This window comes from Neopelma chrysocephalum, unplaced genomic scaffold (assembly GCF_003984885.1).
Source record: "Neopelma chrysocephalum unplaced genomic scaffold, ASM398488v2 Primary Assembly neopelma1_143, whole genome shotgun sequence".
Taxonomy (NCBI): domain Eukaryota; kingdom Metazoa; phylum Chordata; class Aves; order Passeriformes; family Pipridae; genus Neopelma; species Neopelma chrysocephalum.
The window spans coordinates 5,430,658-5,457,650 of record NW_020897805.1 but is presented as its reverse complement, the minus strand read 5'-3'; the positions used below and the strand labels follow the sequence as shown (position 1 = coordinate 5,457,650).

At 40.6% G+C, this 26,993-nt stretch overlaps 1 protein-coding gene across 4 annotated transcripts in view; it reads right to left on the bottom strand.

Annotated features, from left to right (window-relative positions):
- ZMIZ1 (zinc finger MIZ-type containing 1) overlaps positions 1–26,993 on the bottom strand; it is a 298,803-nt gene that overhangs the window by 228,552 nt on the left and 43,258 nt on the right. The window contains exon 1 of one of the 4 annotated variants that reach the window (XM_027699955.1): positions 14,746–14,764. The exons of the other annotated variants lie outside the window; for them this stretch is intronic. The gene's annotated coding sequence lies outside the window, so the exon portion shown is untranslated. Of the gene's footprint in view, positions 1–14,745; positions 14,765–26,993 lie in introns of those variants that run through there. 4 annotated transcript variants of the gene reach the window in all.

Genomic DNA, 26,993 nt, shown 5'->3' with positions numbered 1-26,993 from the left:
TTGGCTTTTAAGGCCTCATTGAACTGTGAATGTTTTCGCCCAGAACGAGGATTTATTCTCATCTAGAAGTTTTCCCCAGTGCTTTTGTTCTGCTTATACAAGCCAGGAAAAACATGTTAATTGATTCAGATTTAGTATGTGTTAACATGACTTTCTCAGCTAATGCAGACTGGTCTTTAATGAAGTTGGAATTAGTTCTTTTAGTTTGTTCCTCCAAAGGATAAACTTTTGTTCTGCCTGCCTCAAGAGCTGGGTACTATTCCGGGTGTAGCTGGATGGGGCTTTGGCAAACCGGTCTAAAGCTTTTACTTGGGTGCTTAAAACTTTACTTCTCACTCCTCTCTCCTGGACTCTTGCTTCCAACACTGCATTTTTGCAGCTGCATGGTTAGCTGGATTGGGGGAACTAATTTCCTTCAGCATGTTGTCTCACAAACAGCTGTGCCAACACAACACAGGGAGCAGGCACAGGGCAGGAGTGATCAGCCATGATGGCAGAGGATAGGAACAGAGGCTGCTTAAACCAGCTTAAACTGCACTGCTGCAGCACACGAAGCCAAAGCTTTGCCCCCCTCCTCTGTGCTTTATTCTGCCCATCTGTAAGACTGGCACCACAATTCCTACTTTGTTTTATAAAGCATCTCTTAAAATGAAAGGGTTATCCATTAACATTTCTGTGAATTCACATCACAGACCACCCATCCCCTCCACAAATCAGGTCCAAGCTGATTCTAAGGACACTGGCACTGTCCCCACCAGCATCTGCTCCCTGGTTTCCCCACACAACCTGCTCAGGGGCTGTAGCATGTCCCCCCCACCACTCCAGCCTGCTCCTGTGCCCCCATGCCAGCCACAGCTCTGCCAGCACAGTCCACAGGGTCCTGCTGGGAACTGCAATCAGCTTCTAAAAATAAAAGTAGCTTCTTATTAAAGCCCGATCCCTTCTCTCATCCTATTTCTAGGAAGATCCCCAAAACAGTCTCACTGGTAAAGTTTGGGGGTAGCAAGTTCACCTGAAAACGAGAATAGATGGGCAGGGAAGAGGCATCAACTGGAAAGCCCTTACAGCTGGCTGGCCTCAGCCACCTTTCCAGGTCTGAAACCATGGCCTTACTGTGGCACAACTACTTTTTATGTTGCACAGTTTCCCACCCCTGTCCACATTCACACCTGGTTCACGGCCCGTTGCGCAGCTGCACTAGCAGACTCTGGGAAGCACTGAGCCCTCTCCCAAGCACCCACAGATGACCAGACTGGGAGCTGCAGGGTGGGAATTGGGGAAGGAGGAGAGCCAGTGGCGCTCCAGCTGGGAGGGTTTCCTGCTCTCCCAGATCCAGCAGAGGGAGCACAAAATCGCAGGTTTTTGGCCAAATGCTTTTTTGGCTACGAACCGCTCGATGCTCGAAGTCCCGGGCACTCGGTATTGGGCTATTTCTATAGTAATGCATATGTGGGGCATTACAAGTGCATAACAGACAAAACTCTTGCTCAGTGCAGATTACACCGTAAAAATCAATACAGTGAAGGAGATGACCAACAGAGGCCAGAAAGGCTGCAGGAGCCGAGGGGAGGAAGGAGAGGCTACACAGCAGGGCTGCCAACTCCAGCGATTTTATCGTGTCCCCTGCAGCAGTAGGAATTTTTCCTAAAGCCAGCTCTCCAAAGTCTCATCATCACATAAAAATTTCAGCTTTCAGCTCTTTGAGTGTTTGTTTTAAAGGATATATTTTGTCTCTAGGCTTCCAAAGTTCAAAAGCTGTAAAGGTAAACCCCAAAGACTCAAATAGGAAAAGAAATGCAAGAAACCCCAAAATCTGTTCTCTCTACATCGTGGGCAAAACTATCTCAACTCATGGAATTTCACTTAATTTTACTGTATTTAGTGCCAATTAGCACACTGCTAGTTACTGTTTCTGAAGCTGAAGGGAAAAAAAAAAGGAGATGCAGTTCAGCAAAGACTGAGGAGAACTCTCTTCCTCCACCTTCCCAAGGGTCAACTTGACTCCAACACCTTTTCTCCCCCTGCTTTATTAGCCTACCTTCCCTTGTTTCTGCCATGCCTTTGGTGAGGCGATAGGCAGCACAGGAGGCCACAGGTTGTGTGTGCAATGGTTTCTGTCTGCTCCTCTTTGCTTCTCATTCATCTTCAGCTGCTCCTTGCTGCTTCACTTCATTTCTCCTGTCCCAGCCTAAACTCCTTCCCTGGTCCCATTCCCTCAAGGAGACCCTCGCTTTGGCCTGGGGTGGCTGCAGTCCCCCAAGGGTGCCCTCAGTGCAGTCCGAGGCATTCCTGAAGGGCAGCCCAGACCATGTCCCCCACCCCTGCAGTCTCTGCTACCCAACCCACAAATTTTGGCCCAGTATAGTTGCAGCATTTTTTTCTTTTAACGTGGTGCTCTATTTGTTAGTGATTTTGCCAAGATGAATCAATGGAAAAGGGAAACACCCAGGGCAAACTGTACATTACAACAAGTCTTAAAATCAAAGCATATAAGAAATACTGTAAGGGGGAACTGGAAGACATCCAATAGGGAAGTAACACAACAGTTCATCTTTAAACCTCCTAAGTGTCAGCTGTATCACTGCGACAGACTTGGGTCAAGCACAAAGAACCTCCCCTGCTTTCTCATCACATCCGGGCCCCAGCTGGTGGCTGCCAGATTTGAGAGACAAGTTATTATACATCTTTTTGGGCTATCATAGATCTTCCTGGAGCCCCGTTTCTCTTCCTCAGCCTTACCCTCCGAGAAAAGCAGAAGGGACCCCAGGGTATCTCACTGTCTACACCTCAGCATTCAGCCTGTGCTGGACTTGAATAACTGTAAATAAATCAATTTCTAAGGGTAACCAAGAGCAAAACATTCAGTTTCCATACACAAAATATCACTTGGTCTCTAAATACAGACAAAAATGAAGAGATAGCAAATAGGAAACACCCACACAGAAATTCCTGGAAAACAAAAATACTGCAAAGATAGACACTTAAAGTACATTGTACAATCTTCCTATGGAAATATATAAGGCAGGTGCACTTCAGGGTATCTTCCTACTTTGACAAATCATTTTCAAGTTCCAGCATTACTCTCCTTGAACTGCAGAATATGTTCTAAATCAAAATTCCTGTAAAACCACAGCATGTCAGCAATCCCAACTTCTCATTTATCCAGGGCTGTAACTGGGTCATAAGTGAAGAACACTGAGTGCTGCTCTTCCTAAATAAGCTTACTGGTCGGCAAGCGTACTTCTGCTATGTGAAAACATTAACAAACTTCTACATAGTGCTTAACTATTATATGCAGTCCTTATTAGGTATCGTAGCTCTCTATCAACTCAGGAGTTTTTAGAAACCTGGGCTTTTTTGAAATTCTAAAGCAACACAAAATCAGCACTGAGTGTATGACTGATGAGCATCAGATGTCATTCTCACTGACTAAGGGATAGTCTGCTAGTTTTATAAGACAGAAACAGAAAATGTTGTTGAAGTAAGCAATGCAAAATAGGTGACAATTTTGGACACGAAAAAAGAGAGGCAGAGAGAGACTCATGTCAATGCAGGTTTGTGTGCTCCTTCCCTGGGCAGAGATGGGACAAGGGAGGTAAGTAAAGCTGGGAAGATTGGGGGGGAGGGAAGCAGAACTGCAGCTTCTAACTGACAACTTGCAATTTTGGCGACACCTAGACTTGGTCCTCAATAAACCTTATTAAAACAAGAACTAAAAAGCACACAAACACATCACACCAAAATGCAGCAGTCACATAGCTGTAAAACATAGACATTCATCTGATGGAACACACAGGATGAACACTCCTTCCAAACACAAGCAGAAGGAAGTCACAGGAAGTGTCCAAGCTGCACTGAAACTCGTCATGTGCCTCACCTGGCACCACATAACACATCCTCCTCCCTGCCCCAGCAAGCCCCGGTGCCAGCCTCCTGCTTGCATCCTACTGGGGCTTCCCCATGGTCCCACGAAGTCCCAGGCAAACCTTTGACCAGCACTCCTGCACTATCTCATTTCTTCCTGATACAGTTTGTTCCCAAAACAGAAGCAGGTTCCCACAGGGGGTTGCGATGGAGAAACTTGCCACACTGAACAGCACAGACACTTAGTCTAACCTGTGGCTCCTGTATCACCCAGTTACTGCAACCAGTCCTCCTGGGAGATTTCTCAGGCTCACTCTGCTAGACAGAATGCTACCAGGGTAGAGCAAAGTAAGAGAATCACAGTAATTAGTATTTCCATTTTGCTTGTGCTTTTTTTCTCCTTCTTTTTCACTGGAGTAGAAGCAAAAGTTTTGCTTGTTGTCACCATTTTATCAATTAGTTTTCCCAATTTCAAAAGTTACCTTTAGTTTTTTCTCTGCATAAACAGAAATGAAATCCATCTCACACTTGTATTTCACATTATTAAAAAAAATAAATAAAACATAACTGGAGTACACCTTTTCTCATCTGTAGAAAGCCCTGAATTTGTAATTTCCTTATTTTGAGATGGAAGGGAACATCTGGGTTGTGTCATACCCGACTATGTAAGGCCTAACAGCAGCAGTTCACAGCATCACCATCTTCAGTTTAGCACAACAACAACAACATCTTTGTTGTTCTCCTGAGCTGTTCCACAAAAATCTAATTACTGAAAGAACCACTTTTCCAATCCTGCTCTCTTTTTCAGGCTGTATCTGAATTTAAGATGGGTCCAGTCAGTGCACCTAAAAACACCAGTCCAAGACTGCTATTGTCCATGTCTCTTGCCACCCTCAAGTGGAAACCCTCAAGTCCCTGGGGCAGTGCTGCACCCCACCTCCCTCCCACACCCCAGATTTAAGGGGCTGCATGAGAGTCAGCAGGCTGGATCAGGGGTCTAAGCAGGAACAGGGAAACAGGACTAGGAGAACAGGCACTTCAGCACGTCTTTGTGAAACTATAACCTGACGCAGGTGGCTTTGGCCCGAGCTGAAATAAGAAAGATTTGCTGTGCCGGCCGTGTGCAAGGGAGTCAGTTTAGGCGCAGCTCCAAGCTCCCCACCAGGCTGCTTCTCCTCCAGCGCCTGCTCCAGCTTAACAGTGCCCAGGCAGAGACAGGAAAAATCAGCCTGGAGCAGGTGAATCCAAAACAACTAAAGTCTGCGATTCGTTGTCATTTCACGAGTGCCTATCGTAGTCTCGGCTCCTCCCCTGCCCACAGCAGGCAGCAGCACATCAGGCTGCATCCCTTTATAGCAGAGTAGCCAACTCACAGGCATAGGATAACAAGTACTATTAATCTTGGCTTAAACTGAACCATTGTTCTGGAGATTGGACACCTCTTGTAAAATCCCATTATTAGAGACCATTTGCCATCTATTTCCGTAGCAACTTTTTTAGTTTGTTTTGTTCTATTTTAGAAAAATTTTCCCCTTCCCTTTTCTTTAAGTCCTATTGTACTTACAGAGCCTTAAACAATAATCCACTCAAGCACAACCATGGAAGTGGCTTGAAGGAACAAAGGCTGCTTCTGGCATAGCCAGTGCATCTGACTCTCCCTGCATACAGCTGCCTTTATATCCTCTGCAGATTTGCAGAGCACCAGAAGCGACAGATTTTCCTCTGCTTCTCCTGTCTGTTGGATGCAAAATAAACCATAGGCAGGAGAAACGTACTACAATTATACTTGAAGCATCGGCTAAGGGTGCAGGTAAGTCACAAGCAAGTTCTGCAGCTAATCTTGCTAAAGGAATACGGAGAAGACTGACCTGAAAAGAAAGCAGTAGGCATGAGTAAGATGAACAAATAAAAAAAAAAAAAAAATCTAACGCGAGGGAGGTGAAGCAGTGGAAGCAAAGTGTCTCAGGCTCTGCTAAAGAAGATTATTGCCACATCTAGCAGTTAGCACCCACCCAAGTAGTGTGCCATCAACTTAATTCTCAAACGAGACTAGCAGAACAGCAAGACAGGATTAGACATGCCTGTTTTTAACCATTCTCTGCTCTCTCTGGTGGAATACTATCAGCGCAGCATTGGCATCAAAATTACCACCCTTCAAAATGCACAGAACACATTTTTAATTTTACATGTCGCAGTTATGTCATATGGGGTTATTTATTTTTTAATTTAACATGGTAAAACATATTTAATCTGTTTTGAGAAAAGAACAAATTGATTTAGCAAGCAGTTCAGGGCTCTCCCTGGAGACACTCAACCACACTCAGCAATCTGGATATAAGTTGAGACTTCACTAAAGTCATTTTAATTGTAGGTCATAAGAAATGTCAAGATATAAACCACCAAGGAATACTAAAAATTAAGCCATCATCTCCGAGAGTAACAAATGTCATATATTTGGCAGTAGAATATTTTTTAAATCTTTACAGCATTACTACTTAAGGACAGTAGCAGAGCAATGGGCTTAGAACTACATTAGAAGTACATTAGAACTGCATTATTTTTGCTGGGGGGCAGGGGAGGGGAGTGGAACCAAAAACCTACATTAGGTGCAAAAGCATTGGGGTGAAGGAAACTTAAACCACTACATTGGTATTGGTGGTGGTGTATTTTTTTCACTTTGTTTCACTACACTAAACATCTTTTGTTAATAAACAAGTTTTGCTTTGTCTTGGTCTGACAGTGTTCCTCCCTAGTGCAGTATGGAACAGCGTTGTGTATACAGCACTACACACGTGCAAAAAGGGAGCACAAAAGTGAGGAAAGCTGTTTTTTTAAGAAAACGTTAAAAACAAACAAACATAAACCCACAAAGCCCTAGAACACTTTCAGAGTCTTTTGCCCAGGTTTCACAAGGAAAAACTCTTCATTTTTTCTTAGCAAAAAAAGTACTTTTTAAACAGTTTTTTTCATGTAAAAGATACACCCCAACTTGTGCATTTTTGAGCTGTATCCCCCATTCATTAAAACCCTTTTGCAGAGCTTAGCTGAAATCCCCAAAATTTTCCTTCGCACACTTGCCTCAAGTAACAATGATAAAAGAGGGCTCTGACCTTAGCAGATCAAAGTGAAAACCCCTCCAGTTTAACTTCTTAAAACAGAGGAAGTTAAAAATTAAGTGCAATCGTTTTCAAAACCAAAGAACAATATCTGAGAGCTCTCACTAAAGTATTTAAAGAAAACATATAAACCTCCTCCTTCTCCCACATTCTCTGATCTGAAATAAAGTTAAAAGGTCAGCAATGTAAAATCAGGAGCAGATTTTTTTCTACCATCTCTGCCTAATAACCTCTTAAACTTGATAAACGTACAAATTTCCATTCCTGCCTTTAACTTCCACTCATGGGAGTGGAGATGAGAAAGGCACTTCCCTGCTTTTAGTTAAATCAGAATGTAACTCACCAGTAAACAAGTATTTGAACAGAAAGCAGTTCAAGTGATGTGCTGAAGACCCATATTAAAGAAAACAAGTTCACGAGTGTGGAAGGAAAAAAAAAAGTAATTTAACATCCTATATTGCTGCCAGTCAACTCGTCAATTAAAAATTACAAACATCAATTTTGTTGGTTTTAGCCACTGTCCCCAGCAGGTGTGCCAAAACCTATGGGTGAAATTCTGTTTCTCTAAACGTGAAGCTCGGCATTTCACACAAGATCAAATCTATCCTCCACCACGCCCATTTTCTTTACTGCCTTCACATCAGCTCCCTGAATGCTACTATACCCTAACCACTCTCTTCTGTAATATTAAACACCACACACATGCAAACCCCTGTTTGCACGTGGTGCGGCGGGGGGGCATTGCCCGCTTCGCCTGTGTGAGTGGTGCTGTGGTGGCAGGGAAGCTGCAAAACCATGACCCACGTAAGATGCAGGCAAACACAATTTCAGAGATCCAGGCCTTTAATGCAAATTAAAATCACAGAAATAAAAGCTCTGAAAGGAATAATTGCACAGATGTCTCAGAGAAAGAGTCTTATCTTGGGATTTAATAGCTAGAAGCAGTGTTCCCCCCAGCCTCTCTTTAGGTCATTTGGTCGCAGCAGACAGTGTTCCTTGCTGTCTATCACACAAGCCATTACACAACTACTGTCAAACTGGTAGCCCTGGATCGTGGTTTTCTGGTGCCCTGGAGGGCTGCAGGGGCCTTCCCTGATGCCAAGCCCTGCCAGGCTGCCCACACTAAAACCGAGGTCATCGTCAGTTCGGAGAGGCAGCGTTACACAATTCATGTTCTGCGTGGACATCTGAGCTGGAAAGACAGTCATTTCAAAATAAGCTGAAGCTAGCCTCAAGATCTTCTAAGTTTTACTGCAGGCTGTTCTTAAACTCTTCCACTGATAGCATTTGTAAAACTCAAATTAATTTTCTGTGACACTGAAAGAGGGAGGGAGAGACTCTAAACAAAACCCCAGTCCTGCCTCACTGACTTCACTCCTTATATCTGCACAAATATTCACTCGTTTCTCTGTTGTCCTCAAAAGCCCTTTCTCTCCAACACATCAAAAGCCTTTAACCCATATTAAAGCTACTATCATCCAGCCCTAGCTCCAAACAGGCACTGCCAAGGCAGAGCCACTACTCCATAAGAGGTGAGCCCTGGAAAAGCTCAGACACTTGGAGATGTGGCTGCCACGGACCATCTGCTGTGTCCCTCCAACAGAGACGAGGCTCCCTGCAGCAGAGCTGGCCAGGGGCTCTTATCCACACCTCTGCATTACACACACGGGGTGCTCCGGTCAAGGAAAGTGTATTTTTTACAAGGAAGTGGACAGTTTCAACAACTGAGGCAGAGGCAAACATTGCCTCCTGGCAGCTCCTCTCCGGGGGTGGGATGGACATCCGAGGAGGGGTGAATTAGAGGGAGAACAGCTGTTTGCTCAGTGAATGAGTCACAGGACTCAGCTATTAATTCTTCCTCTCAAGAGAATAAGCCCCCATGCCAGCCCACCCACCATCCTATAAAACAAACAAATATATAATGGAGGTCAGGGAGGGGGAGCTCAGTAAGAGGAAAGGAAAAAAAAAAAGAGAAAAAAATAGCCAAGCATTTAGTATTTACATAAGAATGAAATGTTTCATTAATTACATACAGAATCAATTTGCAGCTATTTTCCTTAAATTTCTCAGTCAAACCCACAGATTTGAAGCACTTTGAACTGTGCTGTGCCAGTAATTGTGGATGAATATTTTAGATCAGTCTTGAATCACTGTACTGCACACACCAAATGAACTAATAAGCTACTCATGTGCGGACTACTAATGTATTTTCTTTCTTTGCTAGACAGATGGAGTGCAGTTTAAAATCAGTTGAATTGGCTACTGGGAAGCTTCAGAAAGGCTTAGAAAAATCTTTAGTTCTACTGTTTTATTAAAAATACCACTCAATAGCCTGCATGTATTCAAAAGGAGCCGGGAAGATGCAGAAAAACCCAAACAAGTTTACAAAGATACGAAGGAAGAGTCTGGCATTTCATGCAACTATAGCAAGCTTCAGAGAATGACAGTACATTGCAAAATGTTATTAAAGGACTACTGAAAAGATGGACACCCTTGCCATCTATATGTTATTTATCACAATACAACCATTTATGGGCAGTCATTTTAAATCACATATAGCAGCATATCAGTTCTGTAATCTGACAGATGTGTTCTAGTTTACAGAAGCATCTGTTGAGTCATCAGGACATCAGAATAGTTAATTGCACTTTGGGGATGCTTTCAGAGATTAAAAGTTGCCTTACTTCAAGCAAATTTTAAGTGTCCTTATAGATTAAACTCCTTTTTCATATACAAAATTAACATATGTACCCACACTCCAGAGAAATTAATGTATGAAATGTAAAGCATAACTTCCCTTAGAGATCATCTGTTTTCTTCCGCCTCCTGTGCATTGCCTCACACTGTGCTCAGCAATATGGAACAGAAAACAAAAATACAACTTGAATCATGCATGATTCTGAAATATAAACTAAGACATGGCCTACACTGTCTGGGCAAAGACTACAGACCCTGCTTCAGGTCAAGAACTTTTAAAAAACATCTAACAGCTAAAAACTACTAGATGATGTCTGCTTCTCTTTTTGGCAAAATGCTTATAATTATATTTCATAAGCTTTTATTACTGTTTATTCTAAAAGGAACACTGTACAGGCTGTATCTTTCACCACCACAAGAATATGAGACAAGGCAAGAGAACCACCCACAAGATTAAACATGGGCTGAAAGACATGGAGACATCCCCCAGCTGAAATTGTACCAATTGCTTCCTATACCCAGCTAAGGACTAGAAGCAAACTCCATTCATACACCTACTTATCCAAATATTTGAATTAAAAATATTAAAACACATGTGGAAAACTCCTATGAGTTTTTCTCAAAATATGTGAGCAGATGAGATCTTTCCCATGCTTCCAACCTGAATTTCCTTGTAGCCTTCTGGCCTCCACATCAGTAGGAGGATTAAGAAGATAATTTCTTAGGAAGAAGGATCTATCATATAAACTTTGATTTAAACAATTTAGCAGTGGAATTTTTGTTTGGTTGGTGTTTACCAAAAAACTCCAACAAAACAAAATGAATTAGTCAAAAAAAGGTATAAATGGTTGTTTCTCAGATGCGATTGAATCCATCTGGTCTGTAGCTCACGAACCACAGGGATCCCACGATTAATTCAATGAACTATTTGATTTCACTCAAGAAGCAATCATAAAGCTCAAGTGCAAGTGCATAACCAATAGCACCATACAAGAATACAGACACCAGCACTGCATCTGGGCTTTGCTTCCCATAAATCCTGAAGCGACAGCACACCTCAACCTAACTACACTGTTATTCTTTAGTGCAGAGGAAATCAAACTTGAAGTGAGAGTGTAAAAGTTGAGACAAGCACTGCAACCATGACCATGTTTTAAAAAGGTCCCATACTTCTGAAGTTATAGCATATTCCCTTGCTGCTAAACCAAACTGAGACTGCTGTCTCGGTGGCATTAAATTATTAGCTAATTAGCCCTGAGTAAGGACAACAGTATGTTGATGCTGGCAAGCTGTGAAAAGAACACTTCAGCAAAGAAGATCAATAGCATTTTTGTCTGGCTTACAATAAGAAAACTGCTGGCCCAGGTTATGAGTTTAAGCCATTTTTCATTTGGCAGACAAGACAGCACTAGTGACAGATCAATACAGTAACTTTATGATAGGCTGCTGCTCCTGCAGATGGCAGGACCATAAACAGGCATAATTTTTAAAGCCTGGAGTAATCCATTACTTGGACAGAAACCACCTGACCTTTTATAATATTTAGACATTTCTACACAAAAAGGAAAATCAGAAAACAAAACACAGGGAAAATCAGGAGAATTAGCTGTCCTGTAAGACAGAAGGGAATATCAGTTGTTGGAAATTCAGTATTTAAAGTAGCAAGCTTTGTGCTATTTGGGAGATCACATTCAAACCACAAGGTTGGCACGAGGTAACTACTCAGCTCTTCAAAGAGAAACTGTTACTGGGGATCAATCTAATGATGCAATTTTCTTATCTCTAGGTAATGGGGGATAGGAGAAGAGCCTATTTATAATCTTTGAGGAAAAAAACCCCACAAACCAATCAACCACTTTATGTGTCCTTAAAACATTAAATGAGTCACTTTTAACACCTGCAATTAGCGTACATTTGAGAGAACATAGCTACAAATGGATGGTTATTTTTCCCATTTTGCAATATACACACTGTAGCAATTGCACCTATGGTTTCTTATTCTGCACCACTATTAGGATTGCCTATAGTGTTCCACTGTTTCAACAGAGGCAAAGTAAAACCAGAGGAAGGTTTTAAAATTCTAGTGCTTTTATGGCAAGACCTCTCGTTGAAGAGAATGTAAAGGACAGCACCTTAATAAATTATTCAGGCCACATCCTCAGCTGAGGACACAGGTGGAGCATCTGGCCCTATAGTTACAGTCTTCTCTTTACTATAAACATGAAATAACCACAGAACATGGTGAATCAATCATACAACCAGCTTGCCTCTGCCTCCCTGTCTGAGGCTGGTTTGTGTCAATTACTACAGAAATATCTGCTTAAGCAGGAAACTAATTTTACAAAAGCACATTGGGTTCATGGGCTTTCATCAATACTTTTTGGCTGCTGCAAGTAACTAATTAACATTAATGTCAACATAAAGGATAGAAGAAGGAGGAAAATATTAACGAGCATAGTATAAAAACTGAGCTGGCTGCTTCTTCCCCATACAGTACTGCCATGCAACCAGCTCCCAGTCCGTGCCTGAAAAATGAGTTGTTATTATTAATTTGGTCGCTAATTTTACTTTGCATGATGTAAGCAAACAGCACTACATTTTCTCCTAACTAATGCCAATTACACACAGCATTAGTTTAAAATACAACAGAATAGCACACAAACCAGAAGTCTTTTGACTGGGCTCCACTCGTGCTAAGAATAACTTGGCACACACGTACACGATGCTAAATCTGCCAATGATCTGCTTTGCTCCAAAACTCCCCCCTCTGCATCTTCTTCAAGATCCTATATACATCAAGCTGTGTTAAAGCAGGAAAACTAAGTATTGAACCTATTTTTAAAACAAATTGAATTTCTTTAAACTCAAATGCAAAGGACAGTTTCAACAGTTTCATATTTATAATCTCCTCCGTTTTCAGCATGCACAAGGGTTCTTTATTCCCAGCCGTGCACAGACATGCTGTCCGCCACATCTGCCAGCCAACAACGCTTGGTTTCAACCCAGAGACTGTCAGCCTCCTGCAAAATCACTGGTGCAAACACACAAAGCAGCAGCCCACAATTCTGATTCGCAGGACACAAAATATCCTTAGAGATGACGCCCCCGTGACTGGGCTAAAAAGACACTAAAAAAACTCAGTGCCTTGGATTTTCTCATTTTGTTTTGTTTTGCATTGTGGCTTTGTTTATGGGGGGGTTAATGTTTTTGTTTTTTAAAGCAGCATACTGGGTTTCTGGTTGCAATGCCGCCCCAGCCCCCCAGATTCATAAAGAAGTAAAAACTGCAGCACTCAGAAATAAATACTGATGCTTCTTTTACAGTGTCTCAATGACATTGTTTCAATTTTAAGCTAATCCAAAGCATTTCATTCACGTCATGGTGTATGGGTGCAGGTAGCAACCTCAGATTGGCTGTTCCAGAATACCCATTCCAACTGACTGCCACCTTTGGGAAGGAGGGAAGGGGACTGGGTCTCGTGGAGTTTAGCTGCATGGACACTAGCTAAAAGCAATGTTAGACGGAGTGATCATATAACATGGCATTGGACTACTCAAGGAGTGCTTTCCAAGGGAGGTAAGGGCACATGCTTAGAGTAAAGAGGAAGAGAGCCCCCCACCCTCAAGTAGCAAAAGGCTATGCTCCTCCTGCACCCTGTGTGGTTATTACTCGCTTTTTGGTCCAATGACTCCTACTCCTCCACTGATTATGCTCCTGTTTTCCATTTCTTATGCTTTTTTCTTCTTTTCCCTACATCCTATTGCATCTGAGTTTCAATACTCTAATTCCTGCTCTGCAAGGTCCTCACAACAATGTTGGCCTTTTGTTATTTTTGCTCTATCACTGTTAAGATGTAAACCCTTCAATCCCAGACAGATTCCTGTTCCATCCCTCCTTCAATCAAATTCCCTGGACTTTCTGCACTGAGAGAGCTTTAGTCAACAATGACATTAACTCTCCTTATTCCTACTGTACTATTTAAATGGCATGACTCTTGTCGGAAGATAGCACCACGTGATCAGCTTTACAGACTTTACTTTAGCATCAATGAGAGCCCATTAAGGACCTCCACAATTTCTTGTTGAAGAAAGTCTACGTAAGTGACAAATCCACAAACCACCATGCAGCAACTCTGCTACTGTTCATGAGGTTAATTAAGTTGAAGGGAAAGAAAACCAGGCTTCCAACATCCTACCAAACTTCCTTGTCATTATGGTTCCAGACTCCACATTAGCTACAAAAACCATAAACAACATCTTATTATCTATTTTTCCTAGAAAAACCTTGCTTGAAGAAGTTATGTCTTAACACTTGCTTTACATCCATCCAGGAAAGAAAAAAGAAAAAAGAAAATCAGCTTTGTGTTTTGGAGATTGCATTCATGTGAGATATACCTATTTCAGTATTTGCTACTGTAATAGAAATATAAACTAAGTTGGGTAGTAAAGCATTTGTGAAAGGCATCAACTCTTCATTATGTATAGTGCCACAATCATATTTAACTCCATGATGGTGACCACAAGGCAAGATCATAATGCATATAATAACAACACAAATAAGGAGACTTAAAATAGTGCATTCACATTACACATTGTTCATACCACCATCCACCAGAGCCAATCCTTTCGAGCGTAACAAAGTGAAGGTATTATAATTAGAGAGTTCATAATGCCATTTAATCGAGTGTGGAGCTGGAGCACAGTGGATTGTATACCAAAGACAAAACCACATGAAGCAGTACAATGCCAAGTGCAAGAAAGGGCACACACATTCTTCAGGGAAAATAACAAGTTGCTACAAAGCCATGTTTGTTTTCGAGTACTCAATCAAGAGTTTGCATATTAGGTAATTTTACATTATGAAAATAAGTTATTTCATAAACTGAAAATGAAATAAGACCACAAAAAATGCCTTTTGATTCTTACAGACAGAAAACCCCAGTTTCAAGTTCTCAGTCTGTGAATTAATTCTTCTTAGTTTTACTGGAAGAATTAATTATATTTCAGCAATATTATAATTATTTTTGTATTACAGTTTATTATTTACAAAGTGGTTTATAATAACTAACCTGTTTCCGTGACACCTCTAGAAGTCTCCATGTAGTGAGGTTGAGAAAGGAATATCCTGAGCTACTAGCAGCAGAACAGCAAGGGCCAAGTGAAATCAGGAGTAAAACAGAAGACTTTTAATAATATAATAATCAGGCCATTTTTTTTAAAAAATCACAATCAGGCCTTTTTCTCTGGGGTCACAGTATCCTTGCCACACTTAGCCATGAGAGGCTTCTTACAGTCAAGAAAATGATACAAATGCTCCTTCCCGTGTCTCAAAAGTGGACTGGGAACTACCCTGATCCGCTCCCATGAAAAAAAAAAAGCCTGCTTAAAAAAAAAAAAAGGTAGTCAGAACTCAGGAAATCCCCCCCCTTGCAAATGAGAGGGATCAGACACTGACTTGTGTGCTATAGATCAGCCTCCTGACCAACCTGAAAGATCTCGCACATCTGCCTGCCCAGGACTCGTGTCCCTGGAAGGCAGGAGTGAACACACCACACCAGGAAGGACCCTCATGACAATGGTTGCAGCTACTACTCACTCCCCTCCTGATACACCAAAGATGTCCAATGCTATTCTTTACAGAAACAGAGTGAAGAGTACTCCTGTCCTAAGCAGTCCTTATTTGAATCACACCATAACATCTTTAGGAAAACATGAAAAATATTTTCCATTTAATGTACCGAGAAACTTACTTGACTAACACAGTAAGTCAGGAACACAATCAGTGAATGTTCCAGAAAAACATGTGGGATTTGGGGCACAAAGTGTTACAGGCCCTAGCTTGATCTTGATTTGGGGCCTTCAGAGCCCACATATAATTTTTCATTATAATACATATATAACAATAAATATACTTAATGTACCCAACATACCAGGTATGTGTAACAACACACAAGTAACACCAGAAAAATTAAAGCAGAAAAATTACTTAGCAGCACAGAGCTTCCAAAATTACTTGTGGGCAAGCAAGGGTGTTCAGACTGAAGCGTTATTTAAAGATTTATTACATATATAACAGCACATTATCAAATGACCGCAGACCAAGAAATGAAAAGGTCTGAATTAAAATGGGGTCTGACTTAAGAGCCATTAAGGATGCAAAAAAGATTTCCATTGACTTCAGACAGCATTGGGTTGTAGTCCAGTCACACTACTATGCAACTCTCCTGCTCCTTTCAGCTTATTTGTATGACAGTTACACTCTCAAGCAATCCCAAAATAGCAAGATTCGACCTTTCATTTGCCTGGATATTCTTTACAGACAACAGCACGACATTCCTAATAGCTAAGAAAGGACTTTCCAGCTAGGAGCCAATTTTACCATACACTGTAGGGTCCCACACCAGTCTTTGCCATCTCTGTTGAGAAGCATTGGATCAGGAGCCATTTATCTTACCATATTTTCAAAGTTTTACAGACCAGTTTCTTCCTTCCCTGCCCATCATGCTCAAGTCCTTTTTCATAATTGCATGTTCAAAGAAAGTAAGTCATGGAGATCACACGCTTTTATCACTTATTCCCGAACAGCTCATTAATTTAAGAACTTGTATTGATTTGTTGGGTCATTAACACATTTAAAATATGGTGCTTAAATTTTGTAGGAACGAGCATTCCAAAACGTCTCCTGTTATCATGGAGAGGAATTGAGATGTTTGGGTTTTTTTCTTCTTTGAAAGCATTAATTTACGTAAGATATAGGAAAACTTTCCCCTCACCCTGCACTCTAAAAAGTATTCCTTTAAATATGGGAGAATGTTTAATACACAAAACAAAAATAAAATTTTAAGTACACACAAAAAAAAAGGCAGAACAAATAGTTTAATCCTTGCTTAACACATATATACCATAATTCACAGCATTGAAATGGATGAAATAAAAATCTACTCTTTATTAGTGGAGATAAATGTTTGTCACCCTTATCTCCAATATGCCATTCTTCTATAACTATGTGGTATATTCTGGCAGATGATGTTAACCCTAGCACAAAACTTGAGGAACGTGAATCACATCAAAGTGTTACAGAACACTTTAGCCACAAGCAGTAACTCCCATCAAACCGGACACAGTCAAGATAAAAATCATGCTGTTCTAATATCCTTAGGGCTTCATCCTGCCAGCACTAACTGATAGTTTTGCTTATGAGAGATATTGGCAGAACAGAGCAACAGTAAGGACAAAAAATGTACCTCAAATCCTCTATTGAAGCAGGTAAGTTAAATGAATGCTTCATCTCTACTGCTTTTGGCTGAAACCGTGCCATGATACTAACATGTTTAGATTCCCACTGTTTCACCCTGCTAACATGTGCAGTGTTGACTCTATAAACATCCTAAAAGGCCATTTACACCAAAGAGTATTGATTACAGACTTCAAGTGCCACTAATGTATGCCTTTCAGAAAGTCTGGAGCACCTTGGCTTGAAAGTCAAGCTTTCTACAAAATGCAAACTGGCAAACTCAAATATCAGCACCCAAATCCAAACCTGAAGGTTCCTATTTTATGTATGTTCAATAGAAAAATTTCATTTTATTATTTTCTCTTGCTCTATTAATTCCTACCTAAAATATTGCCCCTTATTTGCACCATAGTTTCTTGGTAGTGCTTCGAAGTGAAAACCAAACACAATTGTTTGGTATGGACTAAAACTAGTTGCCATGCATTTCAAACCAATGAGCGTTCCACACCTAAATGCATTGCATCACAGCTCTTAATTTTTTTTTATTTCAGATATTCTCATTTTCCCTAAGGCAAGACACTAAAATAATCACTTTATTGTTACAATTACTGACAATGACCCTCAGAGGGTGATAACATTTTGATCCCATTTGATTACATTAGTCTTAATAGATCCTAATGGAAACACAAATAAATCCTCTGTTATCACCCATTGTCATTAATTTCAGCAGTCACTATAACTTAACTGCTCAAAGGGCATTAAAGCACATACACAGTACAAATGGGAGAACTTGCACTGCTTTCACATACACCTTTTATCTTGTTCACAGAACAAATTTAGGGTAACTGTAAAAACAGAAACCCAAGATAGAGTTGTCACAGTGCCGATGGGGGGTTAACACTGTACAACAATGACAATACAGCAGCAGCCCATGGGAGACAAGACCCAGGAAAGCATCCACCCAAGAGCCCACATTCTAAGCAAAATCAAACAAACAGGATGCACCTGGAAGCCCATAAAAGAAAATAAATATGACTATTATTATTGACTTACTTCTTGCTGACACCGCATTGAGTTGTTAGGTGGAACTTGAAGAGAGCAAGCAGGAAAAGGGACTTACAGGGAAGCGTGTCCCGTTTGCAGGAGGTGATGCCAGCAAAGGTGTAAAGACTGTCACAGGAGAAGCAGGTGGTCAGAGCATCAAGCCTCACACTACTGAAAGAACAGCCTTCTGGCAAAGATGGTCACCTACAGGTGCTCACATTCACAGTGCCCAAAATCAATCTGGCAAGAGAAAGAGAAGTGCACAGCTCCAGTGGGTAGCTGTCATCTGTATTTCCCTACCTGATGTCACCTTTAGAAAACAGAGGTCCTGATGTGAGAAATCAGAGTAGCCCACAAATGAGCCAACTGTGCTGAAATCTGGTTTGACTGCAGAGGTCAGGACAGCTCATCAGACAGCTGCTCTGCTATGTAAGTGTGACAAGACACTCGCAGCTTGCTGCCCCTCCAGTGTAATTGCACATCTTGTTCTTTGTAATCATGCTTACCACTTCTATGCTGCTGCAGAGACATAACTAATCCTCCCGGATCCCACTGAGAGACAGGCAGAAAAGTATTAACGTCCCCATTTTGCAAGTGGAGAGAAATATATAATACCTACAGGAGTCAGTTAATGACTGGAATAACCTGATGCACCTCCACAGGCCTGGGAGGATTCAGTCTTATGCACACCAGTGGCCAAGTTGGCCAGCAGAGGTCAAGACACTTGTCAAAAGCCATAGGGTTTTTCAATGAGATACAGGATGAAAACTTAGGGCACTAAAGCCACCTTTGTTCTCAGGCCACTGTACAAACCACACCTAGTAAATACCTGTGGTGGGTTGGTTTCGGATTTTTTTGGAGGTGGTTGGTGGGGTGGACGTTTTCTTGTTGTTGTTTAGGGGTTTGTTTGTTATTAAACCAATCCACAAGGCATTCCAATTAAAAATAAGCCCAAATAAAACTAAAGGTTTTGCTACAGTTTTTCAAGTGGAAGGAAAGAAACTTCCCAGAGTTTTATTAATTCTGAAAATAATTGCAATTATTATTTCTTTTCTGCAGCATCCAGAAAATACCATGGTAGCTGCTGCCAGAAGAGAGTTACTTATAAATGAAATGCATAATACGTGAAAAACAGAGGGAAGCAAAATACAAATGATGTGATGTATATACAGCAAATAATAAAATGAGGAAGAAGCAGCATGATGTATTTTTCTGGCTGTTATCACTATGCTACAAATGCCCTGGAAGATGGGGGAAAAAAATTCAATTGCCTTTTTTTATTATTTTTAAGCTCTCAGAGTTAAAACCAAGAATGTAATTAGCTATTTCTGTGTTTAAATCCAAACGTGATCAATAATAATCAACCAACCATCCAAACTTCCATGGCAATCATGAAATGACATTATTTGTTCTTTACACTCTTCTGAAATACTTGATTTACATTTCAAATCTCTTACATATTTAGCATTGCTAGGAACTTTAGGAACAGAAAAACATATCAGCTTGGTTTAAATATTCATCATCTGACTCCAAAAAGCAAGGTTTTAAATACAATTATCAACACAAGGCCAAGAGCTAGGTTAGGAAATTGACCCCACTATTATTTTCAGATCCACTGCTATTGCTCAGTCCTTTTCAATGTACACTGTCCATCAAAACAGGAGTTATATACCTTACAACCCTGCACTGAAGCTGCTTCTCATTAGCAGGAAACATTCACAAAGCCATTTTAAAACACAGATTGATGTTTTAGTCAGGTCCACAGACAGAAACATCAATACAGTGGCTAACTAGATAAACTTTCCCCCCACACTGTCTTTATGCTGTTGAGAATTTTCCCATCCTTTGATAACATTCATTTTTTTAAATCTCTGCTTTAACAAAAAGTGGCAATGTTATTTTTCATTGTCCTAAAAGGAATCCTCTCCAACCATTTTAGGCCTGGGTGAGAGGTGAAAGGAGAGGATTTACCTCAAGAACTAAGCTGAGCAGCCAGCTGTTCCAACCAGGACCAAACCAGAACAGCACACTTCCCTTCTCAGCAATGAACAAACAGTTCAATACCTGCTCATCTCATGTATCTGTTTTTTTAAAAAAGAAAAAAAAAAAAAGGCATGATGCTTGCTTGTTGGTGCCTTATTTCCAGGACCTCTGCTGAAGGACACACTTAGGTTTCGTGGAAGGCACCACACTGAGGCTTATTTTCTGTGTGAGGATGCCAACAGGATTCATTACTGTAAAGTGTGCTCTGCCTATATTTAACAAAAATATATTTTTCTTTGCCTTTGGACGTGGATATAGGATTGAATACACCTGACACAACTGAACTTAGAAGACCTGAAGGTGAATTATGTGACACTGTATAACCGAAATCCAACATTAGCGTAAAAAATAACTTTCAGATAATCAATCAAATTGTTTACTAAACTACCTGGCTAACTGCCAAAAGACAGTGATTCCAAGGGGTTTTTATAGATTCACTCAGAAAAACAAAAATCCATTTCTAGAATGGGACTCACAATTCATCAACTCCTTAAGACAAAAGAAATGCATCGGAAATGTGCCTTTTTTCAACCTTCAGTTACATAGCTTTACAGTCCAAATACACATCTCAGGATAAACCAACTTGCCTGTTTACATTACCTTTCATGTTTCCACATGCACAATTTGCCTACCAGTTTTTAGGGATTATGTAAATAGTTATTAACGTCATGTGGTTTTAACTACTAGGAGAAAATCCCAGATAAAATTGCTCACCAAATGACCTTTATAGCTTTCCTTTAGCACGCAAAATTAAGCAAGAAAGTCTTGTAATAATTACATGTGCTTTTTAAGTAACATTATTTCAAAAGGAATTTCTTCTTTTTAAAGAAACAAAGCTGAGTTAGCACAAGCCACAAACGCACTCAACAGACAGATCAGAGGACACGCTCAAAAAATCTATTATCAAAGTGCATAAACATAAAATACCTCCACACACTTTAAAGCCTCCCCCCCCCAAATTGTAATAGCAGTCTTCTAAATTGATCTCTCCACTCCCACTAACAATCATTCAGTACTGCATGAATCTCTGAGCCATAGTGCAGTTGGGTCATTCTTGGATTATATAGCACATAACACATTTTATAAGCTTGTTACAGATATAAGTATATGTATATTACAGGTAATTATAAGTCTACTAAAATGAAGTCAGAAAATACTGTATTTTTTGGTATTTTTTTCTTTTTTCCTTTTTTTTTTTTTTTCTTCCAGCAAGTAGAACTATTTTTGGCCAAAAACTGAGAGGGGTGGGAGGCAGGAAGGGGGAAAGGAAGAAAAGCAAGAAGGCAACCCAAACTCTCACAGGGACCTTGAGACAGCTGATACACATTTTCCAGCTCCAGCTACCGTGTAACACCACTGGAAGTTTCACGCTAACAGGATGTCAGACCTGGCAGTATGGCAGGAAAGGGCCAAACTTGTATCTCATCAGGTAATGCTGTGGCTGTGATGTGAGCCCAAGCAGGCAGCAAGGCAGAGCAAAGCCTGCGAGCTGGCACCCAGCCACAGCCACGCAGGAGAACGGGACACACAAGCCTTCTGCCTCAGTTTCTCCACCTGAAGCAACAACATTTACCCACCTCACACCAGAGCACTGAAAAGGTTAACTCATGTGTGCAAAGTGCCTTTAGAATGAAAACACGCTTTATTTCTCTCCTTTCAGCAGTGGCAGTCAGCCTCGCAGAAATCTGAGTAGCCGGGAGCTTCCTATTCAGCCAGTTATAAAAGTCACGGTTCTCTTGATAGCTCTGCGTGACCCAGTTCTCCACCTCGAGCCTGCCGCAGTACTATTTAAATGTCGAGGAGTTTATCAGTATATAACTGAAATGTTAAGGGGGAAAGCGTATTAGTGGGGACAGGAAAAGCCAAAATTTATGACACATAAAAGGCACTGCTTATTCAGATGAAATTTATTATAGTCCGTTTGAGTTAAAATATCACATATGTATGAGACCTTAATGAAACTGTAATCCAGACAGGAGCGGAGCGAGGACCGAGAGAGCTGCGCGCTTGTGCAGAAAGAATTTGCTCCTGGAGCCTGGCAGGCAGAGGCGTAACCAGCTGCCTGTCTGCCTGTGTGTTCAGGGCCAGCAGCAGCAACGTAAAAACAAAGATCCCTATGGCCCTGGAAATTAATGGGAGGAAGTGAATTGTGGAAACAAACCAAAGGAAGACATATCAAAGGTTTCAAATCTATTCAATATTAGACATCGTGGGGTAAAGGCACAATGAATCACAGCTGATTAGTGCTAAGCCTGGCTCTTATTGCCTGCATGCACAGCAAGTAGCAAGACAGAAACCTAAACCCTGTGGGATGCTTCAGGCGTTTCCAAGACAAAAATGTGAAAACAACCATTTCCATAGAAAGGGTTCTTCCACAGATTGTTTAAACAAAGTGGGTTTAGTCTATTCCATCCCTTACACAGGGCGGCAATGGAGGCTTTCACTTACCCTTCCTGTAACTGAGGCACAGATACCTTGCTGCTTATTTGCAAGTGAAGGAGCAGGAGGACAGCAACCAGATTCCTGTTTAGTCCCATTAAACACGTAGTGGTATAAGCAGAGTGCAAGCAGTCTGGTCACTGCCCTTTCCGCTGAAGCTGCCAGTGACTCATGTACACATACACAGCTCTGTAAGGATGCACTAGAACTGGACTTCTGTGTTTCCTCTTCAGACATTTCTTCACACACTGCTGCCCCACGCCCTCTTGTCCATCTCTGACCAGCACAGGACTGTACAAGGTTACATACATACAAGGTGCATTTACAGCCTGCTGCTGGCATCAGTTACAGAAGTAAAGGCAGCAACATCCAAAGACATTAGCCTAGCTCATTTAAAAAATTTCAAATTCCTGCAATACCATCTTTCCCCCGTAGTTCACTTCGCAAATACAACATATGCTGCACACATCTTTGGTTCAGTGCATACTGCTACTGCAAGAAGAGAATCAGATACTGAATTAAGGAAGTCGTGGTTCAAGGTGCCTATTATCAGTTGACTTATGTCACCAAGAAATATCATTACTGAATATTTATTTGCTAGATTAAATCATGATTAAATATTTCTGGAAAGCAAGATAACTGTCTTAAGCACCAGTTAACTAGGAAGCCTGAAAGCAGCATGGCAACAGATGTAGAAGCCACTATTTTGTGAACTGTTCATGCATGATGCTACAGACAACTGAAGCTCAGCAACCAGCAAAGGCAATTGTCGTGGTGATGACCACATCAACTGCTGTCCTGGTAAGGCTTCTCCTAGAACTCAATGGCACGCTGTACCTCAACTCTTAAAAAAAAAAAAAAATCTTCCTCTATTTCTCATCTTTATTGAGACAATAATTAAACCATAGAGAGCTAGGACATAAATAAAACAGGACACACATTCCTGCAGAACACAAGACAGATGGTCAAGGACAGATAAACTTAACTCTTATTTCCCTCATTTTGAACGAAGTGAAAGATTTTCAGAAAATCCATATGAGAAGAAGTATTAAATCAATACACTGCATATGTTTGTCTTAAGTCCTTTTATGAGCTTCATACTTTGTTAAAATTGTAAGCTGATACTAAGTGTTACTGTTAAACCAAGTAAATATATACATTATTCTCCAAACAGTAAACATGTAGCAAAGTGAATTAAGAAATATATTTTATTTGTAAATAGCATAAAAAATGCTGGGGACATATTTTTGGGCATCTAACAGGAACTCTCACTTCAAAAAGACTCATTTCTCCATACATACATAGATATGTGATTGCAGGTATGGTTAGAGCTTTGTCTAACACACAGGACAGCATTAGTAACAATGGGCAGAATTTAACAATCAAAATAAATGTGCCATAATACAAAGACTAGAATGTTGACAGCTAAAGCAGATAATAAGCTTTCTTAAAATGCAAGTTAACAACAGCTAAGTTGTATTAATGCTTTACATGATTATTTTCTGAAATACAACATATGCCCCCTGTACTGAAAACATGAACTTTTTGGAAAAAAATTAAAATTCAGCTCAGTGTCAGTGAGCATAATCAAAGTACAAGATGACTTAGCATGGGAAAATATTAAAAAAAATCCACCAAAACATAACAAAAAGAAACCTAACACCAACCAGCATTAGGTTGTTTTTATCTTTAAGTTCATTAATTCATAATACTTGGTTATAATTGCTTTGAATTGTAATTCCAAATGTATGACATCACCATGAGCTTCATTGTAATCAATGCTTACATCTCCTGGAGTTTGGTGGTTATCTGAGAAGTGCTCCTTTCACTCTTCATTGGTTTTAAGGCACATTTTTAGCCTTTCTAGTCTCAGACAGTATCTAGAATGTAAGACCATTGACACAGCGTGACAGAGTATTTTCCTCTAGATATCTTTCTTGAATTAACTTGACCTGCTATATACAAACATCTTACATGGTGATACTGTTTGGTAAGCAATGCTGCCTCTCCTCTAGTCAAGCACTAAGGTACCATTTCGAAATGCCTACGAAGGGGCCAGGTGTCTGACTCCTGGCCAGACATGGGCTTGGTGGCCCTGCCTTGAGCTCTGCAGTAAAATGAACAGCTCACTATTGGACTTCAAATTTTCAGCATCCCTTTTAAACTCACTCAAATAAGGAAGTGCCCCCAGATAAGCAGAGGAGCACACGCAGACTCGCAAAAAGTAGATGCTGTGATTTGTGCTAACGAGACAGAAATAGCAGCATGACCGAGACCCAAGTACACGAGATGACACGTGCAGCTGTCTAAATAGCTCTGCTGCCAGTGTCACTGCGTGCTAATGGCATTCCCTTCTGCTTGGCCTCGTCTCTCCACTTTACACAAGGGCTCAAAAATTCAGGCACCTCTAGCTCCACCTAGACTGAACTACTTATTCACTTAAGCAAAGAGGAAAAATAGCCACACAACTAGTTAAGATTTCACTCACTTTGGAAAGGATTCAATAAAGCTTGGATCACGTGGCTAGAACTCATAGAATTATCTTTTATTTCTGGAGTATTACAAAAATTGTAGCAAATTTTTGTGGTTTTTCCATCCTTATGAAGGTCCTTTTCAAAAGAAAGGTAGTAGGAAATAAAAAAGCATTTACATCTCCTATATAACAATAATCAATGCAATATTGTGACAATATCAAAAGAGGAATCTCTGTCTACCTGCCACCTCCTTAAGATGTTTTACTGGAGAAACAACTTTCTGGTGAGGTACTGCCATACGTTTTGTGCGCTTCTTTCATGTCTGAAATGTCTTAGAACAGTTTCAAACACATGAACACGAGTCAGAAATATCCACAGCAGATGTACATCATGGTGGTATACTGTATTTCAATTTTAAAACCTTAATTTCAAGGAATTTCAAGGGAAGAAAAACACACTTTCTTTATTTTGATATTTGTAATCTAATCTAACTCTAAGAGCATCGTAATCCCAGCATAATGTGTTGGATCCAGCACCCCTGCCCCTTCAGTTCCTACTTCATAGAACCCATGCAACCAATAAGATATCAAGAGCTAAAAATACCAGCCAGGAGACCTTTCTTCTCTAAGTGATTATGACAGACACTACTAATTGCCAGCAAAATCCAGATCAAATAATTTTAGGAGATTTTGGGAGCATATGTATTTTGTAAATTCTGGATGCCATCATATGAACTTGGATCTAGACTTCAGTTTAAGATTCTACACCAGAACAAAATTTTAGATAGACCAAGACAAGAAAAAAAAAAGAGAAGCTTATTTGTGATTGGATTGTGGCACCAGAGTATTACAAACTGGCTAAATACAGTAAAATACACACCACTTCTTTACTAACCAACAAGAAGGGAGCTGAAACAGAAAAGCGTTAACCTACCTTGCTAGCATAAGACATCTTTAGTGAAAAACAAGTCTTGTCTGGGTCTGTCACCTGCCAAATGGAGTCTGCTGTGTACAATGAACAGAAGAGCTCACACCACAGGCATCAGCGATCAGACACTCAGGGCAATCAGTCACCAGGCACTGCTGTGCCTTCTCCTAAAATGTCTACACAGCCAACAGAAAGCATCTTCTCACAACCAATATCATTTTGGGTGTAGGGAGCACTGACTCCAGTCCTCCAGTGAGCTTTTGCAGATGCGAAAGAAAATAAAGATGGTCATCCCTGTACACTAGGGCTTTTGACCAGCTTTAAACTCTCTTCAGAAAATATCATTGCTTCAAAGGACATAAAACCTAGATATCAAAGTAATGCAGAAAATCACTTACCAAAACAAGCACCTCTTTGCCAACATTTTGATAAAGCATCAAATGCATTCAGAGCCCACAGAAATCTAGAAGGTTGAGGGTTTAAAGACTCTTTAAAAAAAAAACAAAACAAAAAACCAACAAAAGAAACCGAACTACCTTATACATGGCTTAAAAGGGAACTACATATATAGGTATGCTATTAAAGACTGAGACATTCTATGTCAGGCAATTAGGAAAAAAAGGTCATCTTTATGCCTGCCTGCCTAATACAGAGCTGAGATTCCTGCTTGGCCTCAGCTGCAGGAAGAATTTATTTGCCATGCAAGGAGATCCCAGTCACCTGCTCATTGCCTCGTCTGGGCTGCTGGCAGTGCCACACACCTGGGCGGGAAGGCCAGGTGAGAGTGGAGAAAGACAACTTTGATGGAAACATTCAACATCTGTACAAATTAATGAGTTCAACTTAATTATCTCCCAACAGAAAGATTAAATAGGGTGCAACTAGTGATATGAAATCATCCTAATGGGTTCCACTGCTTGAATCCACCACTCATCAAGTTGAATTGATTTTTAAACAGTGGAAATTCAAACAACTCCCATGAGAAAGTAACACAATTCCCATCTCAATCAAATACATTGTAATAGTTACATATAAAATGTGATTTTTCAAGAGGGAGAGTCGATTATTTCTTTGCCTTTCTTTTCTATAGGAGACCTGTGAATTGATGGCATTGTCAGACAATGCTGGAATAGCAGCACAAAATGCAGATGGGAAG